This window comes from Muscardinus avellanarius (assembly GCF_963383645.1).
Source record: "Muscardinus avellanarius genome assembly, chromosome: 21".
Lineage (NCBI taxonomy): Eukaryota > Metazoa > Chordata > Mammalia > Rodentia > Gliridae > Muscardinus > Muscardinus avellanarius.
This window is the reverse complement of record NC_137807.1, coordinates 22,099,888-22,113,237: the sequence shown is the minus strand read 5'-3', so window position 1 is coordinate 22,113,237 and position 13,350 is coordinate 22,099,888.

Here is a 13,350-nt window from a genome sequence, read left to right as displayed (position 1 = left end):
AGCTGTGGCTGATTCCAAGCAATCAGGCCACTGTGAGTTTGTGAAAAAATAAGTTCCTTAAGGAGTAAAACATTGATTATATTCATTCATATATATGATGCATGAAAGATTATATAATATTACTAAAATTAAAGCAAAAATAGGATTATATTATGCATTGTCTGGTGAATGCTTGTTCTATCTCTTTCTTTTCCTTTCTCAGTCTCCCATGCCCCCCCCCTCTCTTTTGTGAGTCTGGGGATGGAACCAGGGGTATTTGACCTCTGAGCTATACCCCCTGCCTTATTTTTTTATTCTTTATTTTTATTTATTTATTTATGTATTTTTTGGTGGTACTGGGGGTGGAACCCAGGGGTTTTCTACCTGCAGGCTATACTCCCAGACCTATTTTATATTTTTATTTGGAAACAGGGTCTCAGTAAGTTGCTGAGAGCCTCACTAAGTAGGTGAGACTGGCTTCAAACCCGTGCTATCCTCCTGTCTCAGCCTCCCAAGCTCGGGGATTACAAGCGTGCACTACCATGCCTGGCCTTATTCTTTATTTTGAAACAGGGTCTCACTATGTTATGGAGGGCCTCACTAAGTAGCTGAGGCTGTCTGTGAACCACAATCCTCTGGTCTCAGCCTCCCAAATGCTGGGATTACAAGTGTGTGCCACCACGCCCAGTTTCCCTCTTTTTTTTTTTTTTTATTGGTACTGGGATATGAACCCAGGGGCATGCACCTTGGAAGTCCACCTCCAGCCTTATTTTATTTTATTTTACTTTTATTTTGAAGCAGGGTTTCACTAGGTTGCTAAAGGTCTTACTAAATTGTTGAGGATGTCCTTATGTCTGAGGTCATCCTTTCTCAAGAACTGGGATTACAGGTGTGTGTCACCACCCGAGGCTGGTAGCTGCTTTAAAAAAAATTCAATATATTGTGAGATATTAAAAGCTTTTTAAAAAAGGTAAGGTGTAGCCGGGCATGGTGGCACACGCTTGTAATCCCAGCATTTGAGAGGCTGAGACAAGAGGATCTCGGTTCGAGGTCAGCCTTGGTAACTTAGTGAGGCCCTCTGCAACTCAGTGAGACCCTGTTTCAAAATAAAGAATAAAAAAATAGGGTTGGGGGTGGAGCTCAGAGGTAGATGCCCCTGGGTTCCATCCCTACTAGAAAAGGCATCTACTGTTTGCACAGTGTTCCGTCTTGTGGGTGGATAATAATTTGTATCCAAATCCCCTAGGATATCACTACCTAACCCATGCTACAGGAGCAGCCTGGCCTGTAGGGCTGTCAGACTTAAGTGTGTTTTAGTTTACCCAGGGGGCTTGCAAACACACAGATTCTGGGTTCACTACTGCATGACAAATTGCCCCCAAACCTAGCATGTTAAGATGACAGGGAGCTTCTATTGCCCCCCCCATGGTTTCTGAGAGTCAGGAATTAGGGCATGACTTCGCTGGTTGGTTCTGGCTTGAGATGTCTCCGGAGGTTGTACTTAAGATGTGAATCTGCTATGGTTTGGATATAAAATATCCCCCAAGAAGCTCATGTGGTAGACGGGTTCAGAGCTGGGGCACGGCAGGAGGAAGTGGGGGTGCGGCCTTGGGGACTGTAGCCACGCTCTGAACACATTTCTTTTTTATTTTTTAAATTGGTGCATGGTGATTGTACGCAGTAATGAGATTCTTGCGATGCTTTCTTCCCTGTGTCTCCCTCTCCCTCTCTCCCTCCCAGCCTTCGCCCTCTTGTCCTGCTTGGCTGGCCTCATTCACTATACTCACGAGGTCCTTGTTCTTTCTTTTTTTCCTCTCTAGGTCCCACATAGGAAAGAAAACATTCTGCCCTTGACGTTTTGAGACTGACTCATCTCACTTAGGAAAGATGTTCTCCAGTTTCACCAATTTTCCTGCAAATGGCATAGTTTTGTTCTTTTTTATGGCTGAGCAAAACTCCAGTGAATATTCGTAGCACACTTTCCTTGTCTGTTCATCTGTTGATGGGTACCTAGCTTGGCTCCGTGACTCGGCTATTATGGATTGTGCTGTTATAAACATAGGGAATGTACGTGTCACCATAGTATTATAACTTGAATTCTTTAGGAAAGAAGCCAAAGGGTGGTATCTCTGAATCATCAGGTGGTTCCATCCCAAGTCTTTTGAGGAATCTTCATACTGATCTCTATAGTAGTTATTTTATTTATTTATTTTTGTTTTGTTTTTGGTGGTACTGGGGTTCCTGGAAACCCTTCTACCTCCAGGCTACCCTCGCAGACCTATTTTATACTTTTTAAAAAAAGTTTGGAAACAGGGTCTCTTAAGCCAGTGTGGCTGGCTTTAAACCTGCGCGACCCTCCTGTCTCTGCCTCCCAAGCGCAGGGATTACAAGCGTGTGCCACCGTGCTCGGCTATGGTAGTTGTTTTAATATATAATCTCACCGATAGCGTGTAAGTGTTCCTTTACCCCTACATCCTCACCAGCATTTATTACTCTTGGTGTTCCGGAAGATTTGACCAAAATATTTCAGAAGGCACCGATTTTTGATCATATGTCCTTGTTATATTGATAACATACACACCAGTCATGTACCTCTACGTGTGTTCTTAGGCTATATGCCTGGACGTGGACTTCTTCCATGGTGGGAATGTCCAAGCTTAAGGCTGTGGGTGCCTCTTACCACACTGTTCCCTTGAGAGCAGGCCCTAGCCTATACTCTGGAGCCTTGGAGGACCCTTCACTATACCAATTCATACCCACTTCTTTTGCCTAATTCTTTGGCCATTTGCCTAATTTGAGGGTGTAGGTTGAACAGGACAAGGTGGCCGGAATAAGGAACAGCAAATATATCTTGTGTTTCCTTCCCTAACAGCCAAATACCAAGGTGGTTGTTGGTGAGTTGGACAAAAAAAGTACATTAGCCTGGCACCCACAGAATTACTACTGGCTCAGCTCCCCTTCAAGCTGGCCGTAAATGGATTCTTAAAATTTGCTTTCTCTGGGATGTGGGGGCGAGGAGTTGAGGAAGGCTCTTTTGGTTTATGTGGATAATAGAAGGCTTTGGACAATCCTGAAAATGGTCCCTTGACTTTATAAGAGAGGTATTGGGCAGAACTGCTCAGTCATTAAGGACCCCTACTTTGAAGTCAGACAGACTGAGAGGCTGGAATCCCAATTTTTCCTTGTTTGACTATGAGAACTTTGGTGCTATTTGACCATTCCGAGCCTGAGTCTCTTTGTCTAGAAAATGGAAGTAATTATTACAATGTTTGTACAAATTTAGGATTTCATAAAAGATTAAGAAGCCCAAATAATCATTTAGAAAGGTCCTTTGAACCATGCGTGTGTGAGTATACCGTTCCCTTCTGGTAATATCACTCAGATTAATGGGGTGAGCTAGCCTCTCAACTTAGGGTCCATGTGGCATGGGTTAGCCCTGTTCCTGGATCCTTGATAACAACCTTAGCACTGGCTGATCAGAACACTTACTGTATCTCTTAGCTACATGATTGTTTCAGAGAAGGCATGTGATCCCAATGTGTCTATCAGGGCACATTTCAGGGAGATGAAGAGGGAGAGAGATAGGGCGTATACAAGAGAGAAAGAGCCGGGCGTGGGAGCGCACGCTCGTAATCCCAGCATTCGGGAGGCCGAGGCAGGGGGATCGCGGTTCATGGACAGCCTCAGCTACTTAGTGAAGCCCTTTGCAACTCAGTGAGACCCTGTTTCAAAATAAAGAATAAAAAATATAGGGCAGGGGGTGTAGCTCGGAGGTCAAATGCTTCTGGGTTCCATCCTCAGACCCTCAAGAGAGAGAGAGAGAGAGATTGATTTTTTTCTGGAGCCCTAAGTTGGTGAGATGTAAGTCAAGAGCTCCTTCAGTCATTTTATTCCACAGGCAGAAACGCATACCCCAGCGTGAAGCCAACTTTGAAACAAAAAATAGAGAAGGACCAAGTCTCAGTGCTGTCTTCTGAGCCCCTGGGTCAAGCTTCACTCAGATTTCCAAGTCGTATCATACAGTCGATGCCCCTTTAGGCTTAGGGTAGTGTGAGCTGGGTTGCTGGCACTTGCCAAGTCTTGAAAAGCATAATGACTGAAGTAAATTCATTTTGGAATGTCAAAGTCCTGTAAGCTGATATGATCTATATTCAATTTTCATGCATCTGGTACATTTGAAGAGGATGAGGCAGTTATTTTTTTATAGGATACGCTCCCATCCTCTAGGGAAAAAGAACTATTTTATTTGTTATGTGAAGCTAGACATCTGTCCACTCCCAGAGAAATAAACTCTGCTTCTCAACGCATGGATATGTCTTTAGAATGTCGTGTCTGTTCTGCCAGGTTGGACATGTGTTGAACACTTGCTGTCTACAAGACGTTCTCCTTTATCAAAATACACTTGTTTTCAGTTTACAGAAAAAAAAAATACCCCTGAATGAACAGAGTTTAGAGTTTGGCTGTTTCTCTCATCCTTTCTCTGCTAGATCATTGGCTCTAGCTTCTGGTTTCTATTAGAATTTGGTATGAGATGGCACTTGATTTAGCATGAAATTTTATGTGACAGCATAATGCATTGATATATTAATTCGTATTTTGTTTGGCTGCAGGAAAATAATCAGAATGGATGGGAGTAATTTGTAAATTCTCCTCTATACTGGATATTGTTAAGAAAAAGTAGAGAAGGGGCCCTGGGTAGGCACACAGTGTCTCCTACAATTGGTACTCAATGAACAACCGTTTCCTCCTCTCTTTCCTCATGTGTCTTGGTAGAACATCTTGGAATACCAGCAGAGTGATTGTGTGAAGCAGAAGGATTTTCCCAGGTTCCATCAGAATATCCTTCACCAGAGTCAGTGACCTAAGTTCCCAGCCTGTGTATTCACATCTCAGGGAGGATTGGGTTGATGAGCACTTTCCTGGCTGCTGTAGGAGCACAGGGGCTCAGAGTCCATGACCTGTCACAGAATTCCATCATTCAAAGACCCCAGATTAGCCGGGCGTGGTGGCGCACCCTTGTCATCCCCGCGCTTGGGAGGCTGAGACAGGAGGATCGTGCAGGTTCAATGCCAGCCTCAGCTACTGAGTGAGGCTCTCAGCAACTTAGTGAGACCCTGTTTCCAAATAAAATATAAAAAATAGGTCTGGGAGTATAGCCCAGAGGTAGAAAGCCCCTGGGTTCCATCCCCAATATCGAAAAAAAAAAAAAAGCCGCAGATGTGTATCCCAGATAATGCTCAAAGTCCAAGTAAGGAACTTGGTCCATCCTGTTCACCCTTCAGTTTGAAACCCTTGGCTGATGGCTTGGAGAGCAAGAACAGGAGATGAATTGTTAGGTAGTTAGATAAGAGATGAGCAGGGCAGAGAAGGAAATAGGGTGGTGAGTCTCTGGCTAGCCTTTCTGAGAGCACTTTCCTGGAGGCTGTAGAGCACAGGGACTCAGAGTCCACGACCTGTCACAGAATTCCATCATTCAAAGACCCCAGATTAGCCGGGCGAGACATGAGAAGAGACACGAAGATTGTCCTGCCCAGCCGTGGTCATACTTGCAGCTTTGACATCACAGCTTAAGACACCAGTGGAAAAATTCCAACACGGCGAAGGGAGCACAGTTGCACCAAGCTGTGGCACAAAACCCAGAAGTGACCGCCCCAAGTTACTGTGCACGAGGAGGGGTGGGGTTTCTGGACAGGATAGGAGCGTACCTCACTCCCTTTTTCTAATCCTGGACCAGCCAGTTCCGTGACCTTCGTGGTAAGCTCCCTCATTAAAACTATGTTCACCCTGTCTGTGTCCCCTCCCCCAGTGAAATATTTCTTCTGGGGTGACAAGAACCGAAAGAAATATACTTCTCTGTGCCATAGGGACTTTGAAAAGGGGAGAAAAGTCGGGAAGAGTGGGAAGAAATGGGGCTCCTCCACACCAGAGGGAGTGGAGCTCTGCATTTTTCCTTCATCTAGTTCATCACAGGGTCTGGGGGACACAGCAGGACCTTCAGTGGTGGTCAGGAGTGGGGAGACGTGGAATGGCTGGGGTACACTGGAAGATGCTGGACCTGGGACATAGGGTCTCCAGGCCACCACAGAGATTCCTGAAACCAGGCTTAGTGGGTTCTGTAGAGGTGGAGGGCGAGGTTATAGGAGACTGAAGCCCAGAGCCCACCCTTGTTTCCCAGCCTGAGGCCAAGCTTCTCAGATCCTAATATGGCCTTAGAAGGGTGGAAGGTCTGCACCCACATACGGAGGTTGAGTTTTCTGCCAGCTCCGTAGGACAGGGACTTGGAGTTGATTTGACCAGCGAGCGTGACATATATGAAAAATTTCATTTTGCAGACTGTGTCTTTTAAACATCGCTATCATTCGTTGGATGCTGACCAGGACCAGGCACTGCATCAACAACTTTAATTTACTGTGCCATCTCTACCCTTCAAAGCAAGCCCACAATGGTAGATGTTATAACATTTTGTAAAGGGGGGAAACTGAGTTACAGAAAGCCCATGTAAGCATATGCTATTGGTACACCCCCCACCGAACCCTCACCCTTACCCCCTTGGGTTGGCTATTTCACTGTCCATGGTTGGACTTACAACTCCTAGCGCCTGTAGGTCTTTCTCTTAAGGTTCTCTCTGGCCCTATCCAGAAGTCCAGAAGTACCAGGGAGTTTGTGGGCGTGGCAGCAGCCTTCAAGTGGTAGCATATGGGGGTTGGTGCATCAATACAATGGCTCTCCTGCTCTCTGGGGGGGATCATCACATTGGTTCCCTAAGGAAGTCAGTTGGCTCCAGTTTGTCAGAGCAACAGCAACCTTCCTACACTTCTCTGTGGTTCCTTCTCATCTCCACCCTCCCGCTGGTGCTTCTTGAGGTCCCCAGCGTCAACAGCTCATGCATGAATCCTTGTTTCAGAGTGAGTTTTTGAGGGTTCCCCAACTAAGACACGTGTTCATTGCAAGTGGGCAGTGTTGGTGCTGGATGGGAACCTGTTCTGCCCATCTCGAAGGCCTGTGCGCTCTGCCACCACACTAGAATTTGCTCTTAAACTAGTTACACGCACATTTCAAGTGTCTGCAAGGACATCATGATGTTCGAGTTTTCTGCTACCAGAATAATCTCTTTGGACGGGCGCAGGTGAGGGGACTTGAAATGGTGCCAGGCTTCCCCACCCCAATCTTCTTAGGTTTCATCAGTCAGTCCCAGGGTGGAATTCTGCTCTTGCAGCAAGGCGGGGGGCTCGTTATTCTGAGGAAGGGCCTGCGTGCTGCTGTTCAACCTAGTTAGCATGCTGCCCGAGTACAGCTCCTTCCAGCTCGCCATCTCTCAGCTGGACAATAAAGTAATTTAACTTGGGCTGTCTTCCAGGCTGGAGCTCCAGAAAATGGCTTCCCATTTATCACCGAGGAAGAACCGTGATCCGTAGTCCTCCTCCCCCCCCGCCCCCTGACAGCACTAGCGAGGCTGTGCGGCATTGATCTTTGAACGGTGAAGTTCTTGAGATGGGTAATGGAGTCGGAGTCTGAACGCTCCAGCAGCCATGAGAGCTCAAGCCAGTTCTCTGCCTGATGTGGAGTCGTGGGCTTTGATGGGCTTTGTGCTTACTCACTGGCTGTTGGTTAGGAGTTGATGGGCCTTGGGAGGGTGGTCCTGCCTGCAAATGCCGGTACTGTTGGTTTGTCATATTTTATTTCAAACAGAGAAGAGATAGAGAATGTGGAAGATCCATCTATCCATCCATCCATCCATCCATTATCTCTCTAATTATCTCTTTAATCCATCTATCTCTTTTTTTTGGTGCTACTGGGGTTTGAATCCAGGGGCATTCTACCTCTGAGCTATATCCCAACCCTATTTAAAAATAAATTTTATTGGTGCATTGTAGTCATACATCTTAATGGGGTACAATCACCCAATTAGCCCTTACCCAATTCCTGCCCCATTCCCTCCCCCTCCCTCCTTCTCCTGTTTGGCTTAGTGATTGACATTTATATGTTTGTTAATGTACATCATGGGCGTTAGAGACCTTCTCTCTTCCGCCTCCCGTCTCCTCAGTTCGGTCACCTTGTTTGCTCATCTACAGTATCTCCTTCTTTGTCTATAGTCCTATTTTTTTTTTTTTTTGGTGGTACTGGGGTTCCTGGAAGCCCTTCTACCTCCGGGCTACACTCCCAGACCTATTTTTACATTTTTATTTGAAACAGGGTCTCCAAAGCCAGTGTGCACGGCTGGCTTCGAACCTGCGCGATCCTCCTGTCTCTGCCTCCCAATATAGTCCTATTTTTTTTTGAAACAGGGTCTCACTAAATTGCGGAGGGACTTAATAATTTTCTGAGGCTGGCTGATTCTCCGATCTCAGCCTTCTAGGTAATACAAGCATGTGCCACCACACCTAGCTCTAATTTGAATTCTATTGCAATCAAAACTGTATTTGCCTACACAGTTTTTTTTCTGTAAAGGCCCTGACAGTAAGTCTTTTCAGCTTTGCAAGCCATATGGTTTCTTGCAACTATTCAGTACCACCAATGTTGCCCATAAACAGTCGTAGGCAATTGCATAGACCTGTGAATGTGGTTTGACTCTAATAAAACTATAAACAAGGATATAGTGTTGGAAGAGGAAGGTTTTTCAAGTGATAAACCATATGCATCATGAATTTCTCACTTTTCCCCTTAGATTTCCCCCCTCCATTTTGTGTAGATTAAAAAGGATAAGTCCTGCTTTCTGTCTCTCCAGAGATTCACTTTTTAACAGTTTGGAGTGCACTTTGCAGTTTATTTTTTCTACGCATTTGGACAGCTGTATATATACATGTACCTGTATGTAGTTTTGCATTCATTTTCTTTGTAATGATACTAATGTTATATATCGGTCTTGTGCACATGAAAAGGTAGACTTCGCTTGGAAAAGAGATCTTTTAAATCCCAGTGGAATAGTTCTCTTTCCCCTGTTGATGGACATTTAACTACTTTCAGCCTCTTTTGCGCATGTGTTTCACGCACGCCTTAGCCCGTATTGATTTGTGCACATGTATTTTGGCAGAAAAGATGTGTCCCAGGAGTAGAGTTGAGAGGGGAAAGTTCACACAAGTCTGGAGATGCGACGAAGCGCGTCACTCTCCCAGAAAAGGCGGCGCTGGCTTACGCTTTCGTGGGGGTGGGCGTAAGCTCCCTTTATACTCTGCCTTGTCAAGGGTGGGCACATTTTTTTGTTGTTAATCTGATTGGCAAAAAAGATATCTTCTGTTGTTCAGATTCACTGTGCTAGAAAACACACACGTTCATAGTTTTGGGGGATGCACTCTCTTGAATCCACCTCCTGCCTCCTCTCAGACATTACACTTTCTTTCCTCTTTGGGGTGTGGGAACTGGGGATTTAACCCAGGGCCACTCTACCTCCGAGCCACAACCCTCAGCTCTTTTTGTTATTTTTTGGCCCTGGGTCTTGCTAAGTTGTTGAGGGTTTCACTGAGCTGCTAAGCTTGTGATCCTTCTGTCTCAGCCTCCCGAGAGTCTTGGGATCACAGGCACCCCTGCGCACATTATCTTTCTTCTTCAGAGAGGTGGGTGTCAGAATCCTTTCATGCTATGAGGGCTGGATTGCTTAGGGGTATAATTAGCACAACCAAATTTGTGGCATCAAGCCATGTACTGAGTTCCTTTTAGTGCCGTATTTAAGGACATCCGGGAGATGGCTTTGATCGGTGTTAGGAGGTGGTAGTGCTGTAGGCCTCTCACTTTTGTATTTCCTTTGGGGGTTAGCTGTGGGGGAGGGGAAGGGTTGGCCAGGGGTAAGAATGTTGAGGGCTGGAAAAGGCTTCTTGGGACCTTGAGGACATCTTGAATTGTTGGCCGTTTTGCGATCAAAAGCTAAAGCAAGACCGGCATGTCAAGGTCAGGGGCATGATTGTAGCTGTCTTGGCATAAGGGTTGGAGTGGTGCAAGGGTAGAGACAGTGGGGTAAAGAATGATTACCAGACAAAATACACACATAACAGGCACAGGACTAAGGACCTGAGATGCTGGACTTCCTTTAATCGACTCCATAAAGTTGATCCTCTACATAAATAAGAAACCAAACCAGGTGTGGCGGCACGCATTTGTAATCCCAGTACTTGGGAGGATGAGACGGGAGAATTGCGGGTTCATGGCCAGCCTCAGCTACTTAGTGAGGCCCTCTGCAACTGAGACCCTGTTTCAAAATAAAGAATAAAAAGCAGGGCAGTTGGTGGAGCCTGGAGGTAGAACGCCTCTGGATTCAACCCCTCAGTTCTTCAAAAAAGTGTGTAAGGCAAGACTTGGAGAGTTTAACTGCTTTGGTGGAGGTCACGGAGTTGGTAGGTGGCTGAGTTGTAACTTCAGGTCCTATCCTCTCTTTCTCCTCTTACAAATACTGTCCCACCTAGGGAAATGTACAGCTGATTCCATGCTGATGATGTACTGAGTGTGTACCATTGCAACAGACCGCCTGTGAGATACACTTATGTCCCCACCCAATGGCAGAGAAGACTGACTCTTGGCCAAGCTAAGGGCAGCATTGGGGGAATGTGAACTCAGGCTTTCAGTGTCTAACAGTTATTATTATTATTTTTTGTGGTACTGGGGATGGAACCCAGGGGCATTCTACCTCTGAGCTACACCCCCAGTCCTGTTTTTTATTCTTTATTTTGAAACAGGGTCTCACTGAGTAGCCAAGACTGGCTGCGAACCCCAATCCTCCTGTCTCAGCCTCCCAAATACTAGGATTACAAGTGTGCATCACCACGCCCAGCTTATTTCAGTTATTTTGACCCCCTCACATGTGAATAACCTGGACACCTTCAATCGAGGTCAAGATTTCCCTTGTTCAAACTCAGCAGCCAGCCCGGTCACATACTGGTAGACCAACAGACAATTTTTCAAGAAATCAAATGACCAGAGCCGGGCGTGGTGGCGCACGCTTGTAATCCCAGCGCCTGGGAAGCTGAGACAGGACGATCGCGTAGGTTCAAAGCCAGCCTCAGCTACTTAGTGAGGCTCTCAGCAACTTAGTGAGACCCTGTTTCCAAATAAAATATAAAATAGGTCTGGGAGGATAGCCTGGAGGTAGAAAGCCTCTGGGTTCTGCCCCCAGTACCACCAAAAAGAAAAGAAGGAGAAGAAGAAGAAGAAGAAGAAGAAGAAGAAGAAGAAGAAGAAGAAGGAGGAGGAGGAGGAGGAGGAGGAGGAGGAGGAGGAGGAGGAGGAGGAGGAGAAGAAGGAGAAGAAGGAGAAGGAGAAGAAGGAGAAGAAGGAGAAGAAGAAGAAGAAGAAGGAGGAGGAGGAGGAGGAGAAGGAGGAGAAGAAGGAGAAGAAGGAGAAGAAGGAGAAGAAGAAGAAAAAGAAGAAGAAGAAGAAGGAGAAGAAGGAGAAGAAGGAGAAGAAGGAGAAGAAGGAGAAGAAGGAGAAGAAGGAGAAGAAGAAGAGGAAGAGGAAGAAGAAGAAGAAGAAGAGGAAGAAGAAGAAGAGGAAGAAGAAGAAATGACCATCATTTTTACTGTGAAAGAGCTAATCCATGTCCATTTGTGGGAAATCAGAAAATAGAAACATCCAGAAAAATATGTTAAAATGACCCGGGTGATGATGGATTTTGCTTGTTAATGTGTTTGACCCATGGGATGCCCAAGTGTTTGGTCAAGTGTTATTCTGGGTGTGGCTGTGGGGGTGTTTCTGGATAACATTGACCTTGGAAGTCATAGATCAGGAAGGCAGATCACCATCCCTTGTGGTTGGCCAGCCTTGTCCAGCTGGCCGGAGCCCTGAAGAGAACAAGGAGGAGGCTGAATTAGAAGAAGTTTGTGCTGTCTGACTGCTCGCCAGGAACCTTGGTCTGCTCCAGTCTATAATGTACACCAGGGTCTAGAACGTACACCATGGACTCTCCTGGGTCTCTAGCTGGCTGAGTGCAGATCTTGGGACACCTCAGCCTCCATAATGGCATGAAATGATTCCTTATATGAAATTGCTCTCTCTATATACACAGACATAGTACATGTATATATAGACATATGTCTAACATTGAAACAGGGTCGCACTGAGTTGCAAAGGGCCTCACTAGGTAGCCGAGTATTTATGTCGATATACACCTATATAAAATATATGAATAAATATGTAAATAAATAAATATAATTATGTGAGAAAAAAAGGAAGCTCCCCTGGGCTGGGGCAGCAAGGTTGTAGAGAGAGAACAGGTGGCCCTGAGCGGTCATGATAGAGATGGAGAATGCGGAATGGAGTCCGGATACTTACGAAGAATAGTCGGGGTGAGCACTTTGACAGGGCTTGGGGCATCTGAAAAGGAGGAGGGGTGGGGAAGAAGAGGAGGGAGGATCACCATCTGCTCCACAGCTGGGCAGATGTGCAGTCTTCTGGCACAGCCCGCGGGGAGGGAAGCGTGTTGTGGGGGGCACTGGGTGGCTGTGGATGCTCAGCAGAGGTTAATGAGGTTAACACAGGTTGAGTTGGAAGCATCTTTGTGTGTGTGTGTGTGTGTGTGTGTGTGTGTGTGTGTGTGTGGTACTGGGGATTGAACTCAGGGGCATTCTACCACTGAGCTGCATCCCCAGCCCCATTTTTAATTAATTAATTAATTAATTAACTAATTTTGGCGGTAATGGGGTTCCTGGAAGCCCTTCTACCTCCGGGCTACACTCCCAGACCTATTTTTAAATTTTTATTTGGAAACAGGGTCTCCTAAGCCAGCGCGCGTGGCTGGCTTCGAACCTGCGCGATCCTCCTGTCTCTGCCTCCCAAGCGCGGGGATTACAAGCGTGCGCCACCACGCCCGGCCTTATTCTTTATTTTGAAATAGGGTCTCACTAAGTTGTGAAGGGCCTCACTAAGTAGCTGAGGCTGGCCATGAACCTGTGATCCTCCCATCTCAGCCTCCCAAGTACTCGGATTACAAGCGTGCGCCACCACGGCTGGCTGAGTTGGAGGCATCTTTGAAACGTCCAGATACACAGATGCTGTCGGAAACATGTGACTCTCCTCCCTGCCGGGTGGGCATTTTACAATTTCAAAAGCCAATTTTATAATCACCACCCAGAAGCAAGAGTGGAGGTGGGCGGTAGGAACCAACCTAAACACCAGCGCTGAAAGGCAACAAAATCACGTTTAACTCTCGTAAGCCACAGCAGAAAATTGCCAGCCCGAGGAGGCATATGGGAAATTCTTTACTTCACTCTTCAAAGATCCTAGCAGGGCAGTCACCGGGTTCAATGCAGTCCAATGGAAATCCACATTTACTGACTACCTGCTTGCTAATCTGGCAGGCTGGGCTTCACAGAGAACACCAGAGGCTTATGTTTTAACAGAGGCAAAGACGAAAAGAAAATTAATCAAGATGAGTAATCGAAGCTGAAT